The sequence below is a fragment of the Lactuca sativa genome, chromosome 6 (assembly GCF_002870075.4).
Source record: "Lactuca sativa cultivar Salinas chromosome 6, Lsat_Salinas_v11, whole genome shotgun sequence".
Lineage (NCBI taxonomy): Eukaryota > Viridiplantae > Streptophyta > Magnoliopsida > Asterales > Asteraceae > Lactuca > Lactuca sativa.
Genome location: NC_056628.2, coordinates 93,962,040 through 93,970,376, shown reverse-complemented (window position 1 = coordinate 93,970,376; position 8,337 = coordinate 93,962,040). Strand labels below are relative to the sequence as shown.

The 8,337-nt window shown below is 28.1% G+C and overlaps 1 pseudogene; it reads right to left on the bottom strand.

Moving 5' to 3' along the window:
* Positions 1-1,189: 1,189 nt before the first annotated feature.
* On the bottom strand, positions 1,190-2,771 carry LOC111895957 (uncharacterized; annotated as a pseudogene).
* Between the last annotated feature and the right edge of the window lie 5,566 nt (positions 2,772-8,337).

Below are 8,337 nucleotides of genomic sequence, written 5' to 3'. Positions count from 1 at the left end.
ATTTTCTGTTAATTAACCAACAAATTAAGTTGCATGAACCTCTCTTAATTTCTAATCTCGTATGATTTATGTGAAAACATTGTTATATGCCTAGGAATAGCGATCGTGAAACTAGGGTTAATTAGAAAATAAGTAAATTAATGTGTAAGCTTGTGTGACGAACCATCAACAAGAGGTTAATTGAATCAGCAATTTGATTAACTACTACAAGTCTTACTTAACCCAAATAAATCAACTAGGAAATCTATTAGTTTAATCACCTGATCAACGCTTGAATTGATATGTTTTCTAAGGATTAGTAATAGCGAACGTGAACCTAATCACACTAATCGGTAGCCAATGCAAATCAATCCATTGCACTTGTCATAAAATCAACCATAGGAATAAATGATTCAAACCTAAACAGAAGTCTTCTCAATTATTGAATTTAGTTGATTTTCGTTTGCTTAGCTGTTATTTGGTAGTTTGAGCATTAGTGAAGTATTTAAGTTTCTAGTCTTGTAAAACAAGAGAAAACCCATTTCCTTATTGTTTGTTTTTAGATAATATTAGTAATTAGTTTAATTGTCGTTCCCTGTGTTCGATACCCTGCTTACTAGAACTATACCACCAATTGACAGGTACACTGCCTTTTGTGTGTCTAATTTATATTAAAAAGTCGAATTAAAACTAGTGCACTTAACACACATCAGTCATAAACTGTGTGATCTAATCAATAGCTATGTGTTATGTGTTTTCACTCCAAATGTAGATGAGTACAAATGTATTGTTAATATAACTTTAAACTCAAAAGTAAAATGATGAAAATAGAACCCAATAATTAATCTCTATTGCCAAATGGTAATTTCTTTCTAAGATACTCAAATTTGTTTTATCACTTTACCCATAAAATTATTATTTTATTATGATTATGATTATTATAATACTTGTTGGGTGGCTTAACAGGTAACAAAATCCTTTTTCTGATCAAAAAGTCTACCACCACCATAATAGATGTCAAACATAACACGATATCTATAGTTATATCAACTAGTTACCGAAAATAGCAACATCAAGTTCAATTATATTAAACAATTTTCCCAAACATTAACATTTAATTAAATAGATTAACTAAGAAAAAATTTAGTATCGGGTTATAAGTAAGGTGGAAAATGAAATGTTATTAAATGTAAAAGCCAACTTTATACTTTCAAAAATCAGAAAGTATACAAACCTTTATAATGGGTTTTTCAGTCATTACAATTATAATATAACCAACATAAGGTAAAAACCTGCATATAAATGGTGTTTATAGCTCTTGAAACAAAATAGATATATTGGAAATATTTTAAAAAGCCAAAAGTTAGTTGATTGGTTGACTTTGTAGCATAACTACCAAATATTACTGAATCTAAAGCATGTGGTAGATATTTTGCTCATACCCAACGACTCTACTCATGATATGTCGCCTGTGAAGCCATTGCTGACCTGGTGTATATAGACATCGGTCATTCATAGGATTATTATCCCATGAGAGAGAGAGAGAGAGAAAGAGATAGATAGATAGATAGATAGAGAGAGAGAGAGAGAGATTGTCATAAAAGAGCACTTAAGTGAGAATTGGTCTAAATTTATACAAAATAATACCCTTTGTAAGAATATCAATATCTGTTGTATCATTACGTTCATGAACCTATAAAAAGAACCAATAATATACATACACTTCAAATTAGCAAACGAGTAAAAAGAAACTCCATGTTACTTGGTGGAAACTAAAGGGTTATAAAAATGTAATACCTTGATGATACGATGAACAATAGGAATCTCACGACAGTGAATGAAATTTATTAAAAAAAAAGAAAAATGAAAAAGTTTAGAGATTAAACAGAAACGTGATAAGAGTTATAAAATATTTGGGTAACAAAAAGAAATTGGAAGTCTTACATCACTGTTGAACACAACAATTTCACCTACTCGAATAGGGTCTTCACCCATTCATAAGAACAGAATATCTCCCTTAAAATATATGAAGCGGAAATTAAAGAATTCATACATCTGCTTGATGTGGAAACTTATAAAGATTTGTATAAAGATTGTACATTCACAAGTCAAAAAGAAAAGTAATAAATTGGACAAATTTACCCTTTGGAATGCAGGCTCCATGCTTTCCGAAAGAACAACTACAACGGGTGATTCACTACTAGTCACACACATTAAAAATTTCCAAAGAATTAGTGCAGATGAAACAATCATACCTGAAGTCAAAACCAAAATGTATCTTAAGTAATCTGATAAAAATCAAATATATGTAAACACACATTTTACATTAGTATGTTACCATTAAGCTTAAATCTAGATTGTTGTTTACACCATTTAAAAAAAACAATAGTTATTCAAGTTGTTTCAAGGAACAATCTTGATTGGAACCAGAATCTCATTCAAAAATATAATAACTTAAAATTATGAGTTATACAAAGAGGTTTTTGCTTTATCTTCCTAATTTTATACAATATGTAATGCTATGAAACTACTCCATCAATGCAAATTTAGGTTTTCTGCATAAGTATAAGTAATTTGAGTATAGAATAATCAATATGCATGAAAATGGGGATAACAGAATTCTCGTATCATATGCAGAAATCAGAAAACAGAAATGAATAAGTGAAGGTATACATCTAGGTTACATGTTGTAGAAAGAGACATGATAGCGTACCCAGAGTGATGACCTACTTTAAGGCTTTTCTGACATTAATGGACTTCAACGAACTAATCGAATCTCTGATGAAACCCATCCTCCTAAAGTTTCGATCATTCTAAATTCTAATTGCTTCCTACTTCACTTTAACTCCGATTTCATAAATCAACCTTTAACAGGGGTTGGATGATTGAACGTCTATGGAATTCTCAAAAACTCTTTTAATAGTAATATTTAGATGTCATACAATTATATTAAACAATTTGTCCAAACATTAACATGATAGAAAGTTATCTAAACAACAATGGAATCATAAATTCCCAAATCATATGAACATGAAGAAACGGAGAGAGAGAGAGAGAGAGAGAGAGAGAGAGAGAGAGATGAACGGCTAGATTAGGGCTTCAAATCAATGAGTGGATTTCTCCCGACAATAACGAATGAATAAGAGGCAAAAGGGGTAGTTTTGGAAAATCAGTTAAGTATTTTAGGCGGGAAAAATCGATGAGAGGGGCTAATACAATGACACGTGGCAAAATTGGTTTTATTTATTAGATTAGGGGACACACACACACACACACACACACACACATATATATATATATATATATATATATATATATATATATATATATATATATATATATGGGTGAGATCCATTGAGAACTCATAAATTTTCCGAGAACTCGAGAACTAAAGGTGGAACGTTAGATCAAAATAAACTCATTAAGAGCTTGATCATCATCTTAACAACCTCATTTAATGTTCAATTTTTTGTGTTATTAGAAGTATTAATAAAAGTGTCTTAAAATTAACACAATAAATCAAATTTTCATATATATATATATATATATATATATATATATATATATATATATATATATATATATATATATATATATATATATATATATATATATGTTTTTAAATAAACATTTTTGATTTTTTAAAAAATCCAGATTTTTTTATTTTTTTTTTTAAAAAACTGTAATTTTTTTAAAACAACAAATTTTGAAAAATCAATAAATTTTTAAAAAAAATCTGCAATATTTTAAAAAAAAAACTTTAGTTTTTAACCAAAAAAAATCAACGTTTTAAGTGTATATATGCATATTTTTCAAGTATATATATGCATCTTTCTTATACTATAATATTCGTAACTAATCATATAAAAATCGATTTTTATTTAATAATCTATAAATACAAAAGTTCAACTATTTTATTCGATACAAAATAAAATATAAAAAAAAAAGTATTACAAAATTTCGAAGCGTTTTTATGTCTTCGTGTCAAGATTTCCATATTTTTCTTTTATTTATCACTTTTCACTTTTTCAATATTTTCCACAAATTCTTCCAAATCTATAAGAAAATTAAAAAAAAAATGATTAATGTAAGAAAACTCACAAAAATACATGTGTACATATAGACATAATTCATATGTGATTCACTTGTGATTTATATGTCAATCACATCTAATTCATATGAGATTTAATTGTGAGTTACATGTGATTCATATATGAATTACATGTTGATCACATGTAATTCATATGTGATTCACTTGTGGTTTACATGCGAATTACATGTGAATCACATGTAATTCATATGTCATTTACATGTGAATTACATGTGATTCATATGTAAATTACATAGGAATCACATGTAACTCATATGTGATTCACTTGTGATTTACATGTGAATCACATTTAATTCATATGTGAATCACTTGTGATTTACTTGTGAATTCCATGTGATTCATATGTAAATTACATATGAATCACATATAACTCATATGTGATTCACTTGTGATTTACATATGAATCCCATGTAATTCATATGTGAATCACTTGTGAATTACATGTGATTCATATGTAAATTACATATGAATCACATGTAACTCATATGTGGTTCACTTGTGATTTACATGTGAATTACATGTGAATCACATGTAATTCTTATGTGAATCACTTGTGATTTATTTGTGAATTACATGTGATTCATATGTAAATTACATATGAATCACATGTAACTCATATGTGATTCACTTGTGATTCATATGTAACTCATATATAAATTAAATCGAAAGTAGAGAGCAAAAATCAAACTAATAAAGACGTTGAATTTATAGTGACATGAAAGCAAGATTTAGATACATATGTCAGCTATAAAATTGGAATTGGAATTGAATTCTGAATTCCAAAAGATGAAAGAATGTAGTTTAACTAACCTGTTAAATGGATGAGGTTTCTATGATTGTGAATTCAATTTCGCTGATAGATTTGTGTAGATATCAGAGTTAATGAATTGTTTGAGTAATCAAATGTCTTTTGTGAAGAAGTTGGTCCGATATACGCTTAATATCTGAAATTGATGCACCATCGCTGCCATGGAACTCCTCAATAAATAGTCGAACTTGATCAACAGTCATATGGATCCCATCATCAGTATTTTCCAAGCAATTCTTTTACATCAGGCGGTAGATTGGTTCTATCGAGATAAATTGAAATGAACCTTGTATGTGATTGAAAGGTTGTTTCTATATCTATCTGATCGATAGAGCTACCATGACAAAGTTTGATTCAATCAGAGGGAGGGCCGGTTATTGGAGGGCGGAGGGAGGCAGACGATATGGAGATTTAGTGAAGAATACGAGAGAAGTCGATCTGACGGAGGCAAAGGCGACAACGAAGCCATCTGATAGAAGTGGAAGAGGCACGGTGCATCTGACAGAGCTGAAGGTGACATCGTCTGCTCTCTTGGTTCGTGGAAGAGGGATCTGATCGATTTATTCCCTTAGTGAATCATTTTCTATTATCCCTAAAATACCCTCTGTGCCATTTTATTAATATACCCCCGCCCTTCTACATTTCTATTTATTTACAAAAATGCCACAATACACCTTGACCTTTTTTTTGATCTAACGCTCATGTTTTAGTTCTTGGAAAACTATAAGTTCTCAAATGATCCTTCCCCCTATCTCTCTCTCTCTCTCTCTCTCTCTCTCTATATATATATATATATATATATATATATATATATATATATATATATATATATATATATATATATATATATAAGTAAAAGATCAAATGAGAACCACTAAAAGTTAAAAATCCTAGGAACCACTTATTTTTAACATATTAGGGATTATATTTTTCACTTTGTTAAATAAATGTTTGCAAACCATATTAAAGGTATTTTTGTCTATCAATGAAAGAATGACATAATTATAAATAATTCAAATCTTAAATCTATTTCATATATGTGTGTGTGTGTGTATATATATATATATATATATATATATATATATATATATATATATATATATATATATATATGTTCAGGTTCATTTGAGACCATTCTAATTTTGTGAGACCGTGTGACCAAATCTAAAAAAAAAAATTAAATGCAAAATAAATTGAAAAATCCAAAATTTGTTTTTTTAAATATTATTTTCGGAACTTAAATTAACTAAAAAAATAGAAAAAAATAAAAAATAAATAAATAAATCTCATTTTTTTTTTGAAAAATACGTTAAATATTCTAATAGAATATTACACTGTATATATTCTAAAAAATAATTTTAAAATGCAAAATAAATGGAAAAATCTAAAAATTCGTTTTTTAAATATTATTTTCGGAAGTTGAATTAACTAAAAAAAATAAAAAAAATCCCGTTTTTTTTTTTTTTTTTTTTTTTTTTTTTTTTTTTTAAATACGTGAAATATTCTAATAGAATATTACATTGTACATATTGTAAAAAGTAATTTTAAAATGCAAAGTAAATGGAAAAATCCAAAAAAAAAATTTAATATTTATTTCGGAACTTGAATTAACTAAAAAAAATGCGTCTCACTGTCTCACAAAATTAGGTCGTCTCACATGAACTTAACCCTATATATATATATATATATATATATATATATATATATATATATATATATATATATATATATATATATATATATATATAGAGTTAGGTTCAAATGTTTTCAACAAATATTGTGTGCCTAAATGCACCAATGAGAATTCAAGAAATAATAAATAATTAAATAAATCAATAAAGGGTATTTTGGACCTTTTGTACTTTTAATTAAGGAAATCATTTAATTGAAATTCTACAATTAAGGAAAGAAAATCAGTATTTCAAAACCCTAATAATAACCCCTTTGGTTCATTGGCATCTACAGAACATTGACTTCTTCCTCCAGCTTCCATCGACAAGTATTTTATCCCATTCCAAAGCTCCGGTGATCGAAAAAGAGAGGGTGGTCAGAGCCGACACCCTTTGCCAACAATTATGATGTCACAACCCAGAGAAGGGTTCACGGAAAGGAAGACGACAATTGTTGAAGGAGGCGGAATCCGACGAAACAAAGAGGCGGCATCCGACTCTATATACTAGATGAACCCTAATTAGTGATTTCTTATTCTCTTTATCTTTAAATGCTAGATTTGGATGTATTCAATTATAATGTATTACTAGAAATCATCGCCGCCTAACATCATTATCAACCATTGTTACTCGATCTATAGTTGCAGGTAATTTTCTTAAATTCTTATTGATTTACCAAAATTAATCTCTTTTGGACCAAAATACTCATTAAACGTCATTTGGCCATTCTAATTTAAGATTCTAACTTCATTAATTGTTTTAGATGAATTTTGGTTTGTTTGATGATAATGCGTAACAAGTGCTTGTTCAAATGCCTGAAAGAGAATCTAAAGAATTTAACATTGTGGTATGCATTTTGTCAGAATTATTAGCAACACGTGTTTTATCTAATTGTTTAAAAGGTAATTAATTTGTCTGTGTATTATTTTTGGTTCAATTTGTGATTTTGAATTCTATTTTTTATTGTCGGTCATCATTGTATATTTGGAATCTAAAAGACATTGGTGAAAAATTTATTTCTTATCTTCCTCATGAATATCAAGCACCAAAGGAATAATCTTCAATTAGTAGCAGTAGCAAAATCGTCTTAGTATCTAATATGATGAGGGTAATTCTGCCAGAATGGAATCACGAATTCCAACTTTGTTAGAATGAAATCTAATATGTTGGTTTGATAAAATGTTCACTTCAAATTATTCTACTTATTCTAATGTATGTTGTATAAAATCATGCTCATGTTTATCTCCTTTTTGCAGCTCCTTGTATAAAATCATTCTCATGCAATACAATTCTGACAGCATGCCAATCGCACAAAATGTCAATCTCATAGAATGCTAGCATATTTTGAAGTGGCTTAGAGGTCAAACATACACAAAATGTCAATCTCACAACAAGTATATTTGTTTAACTGGTAATGAATTTGTGATACTTTATGGTTGACTTTATAGTCTCTACTACATTCTGTCAGAATTTATAGTTTTTATTTTTCTAATATATTCTGTCAAACTTTATAGTCTTTAATACATTCTGTCATAATTTATAGTTTTTATTCTATTAGAATGCATTGAATTGTTTAATTTTTGAAACTTGATTATGTTTTCTTTTGTGGATTTAGGTTTTGAAGAGGCTAACATTGATGTGGAGAAGGAAGAAAACATATAGAACGAGAGTGTATTATACCAGAATGTGTTATGCTACAATGTATAAAGTGTTGCTTAAAAATCATTTCTTTCAGAATGTTGTTATTATTCAATGAATCACAATCATAC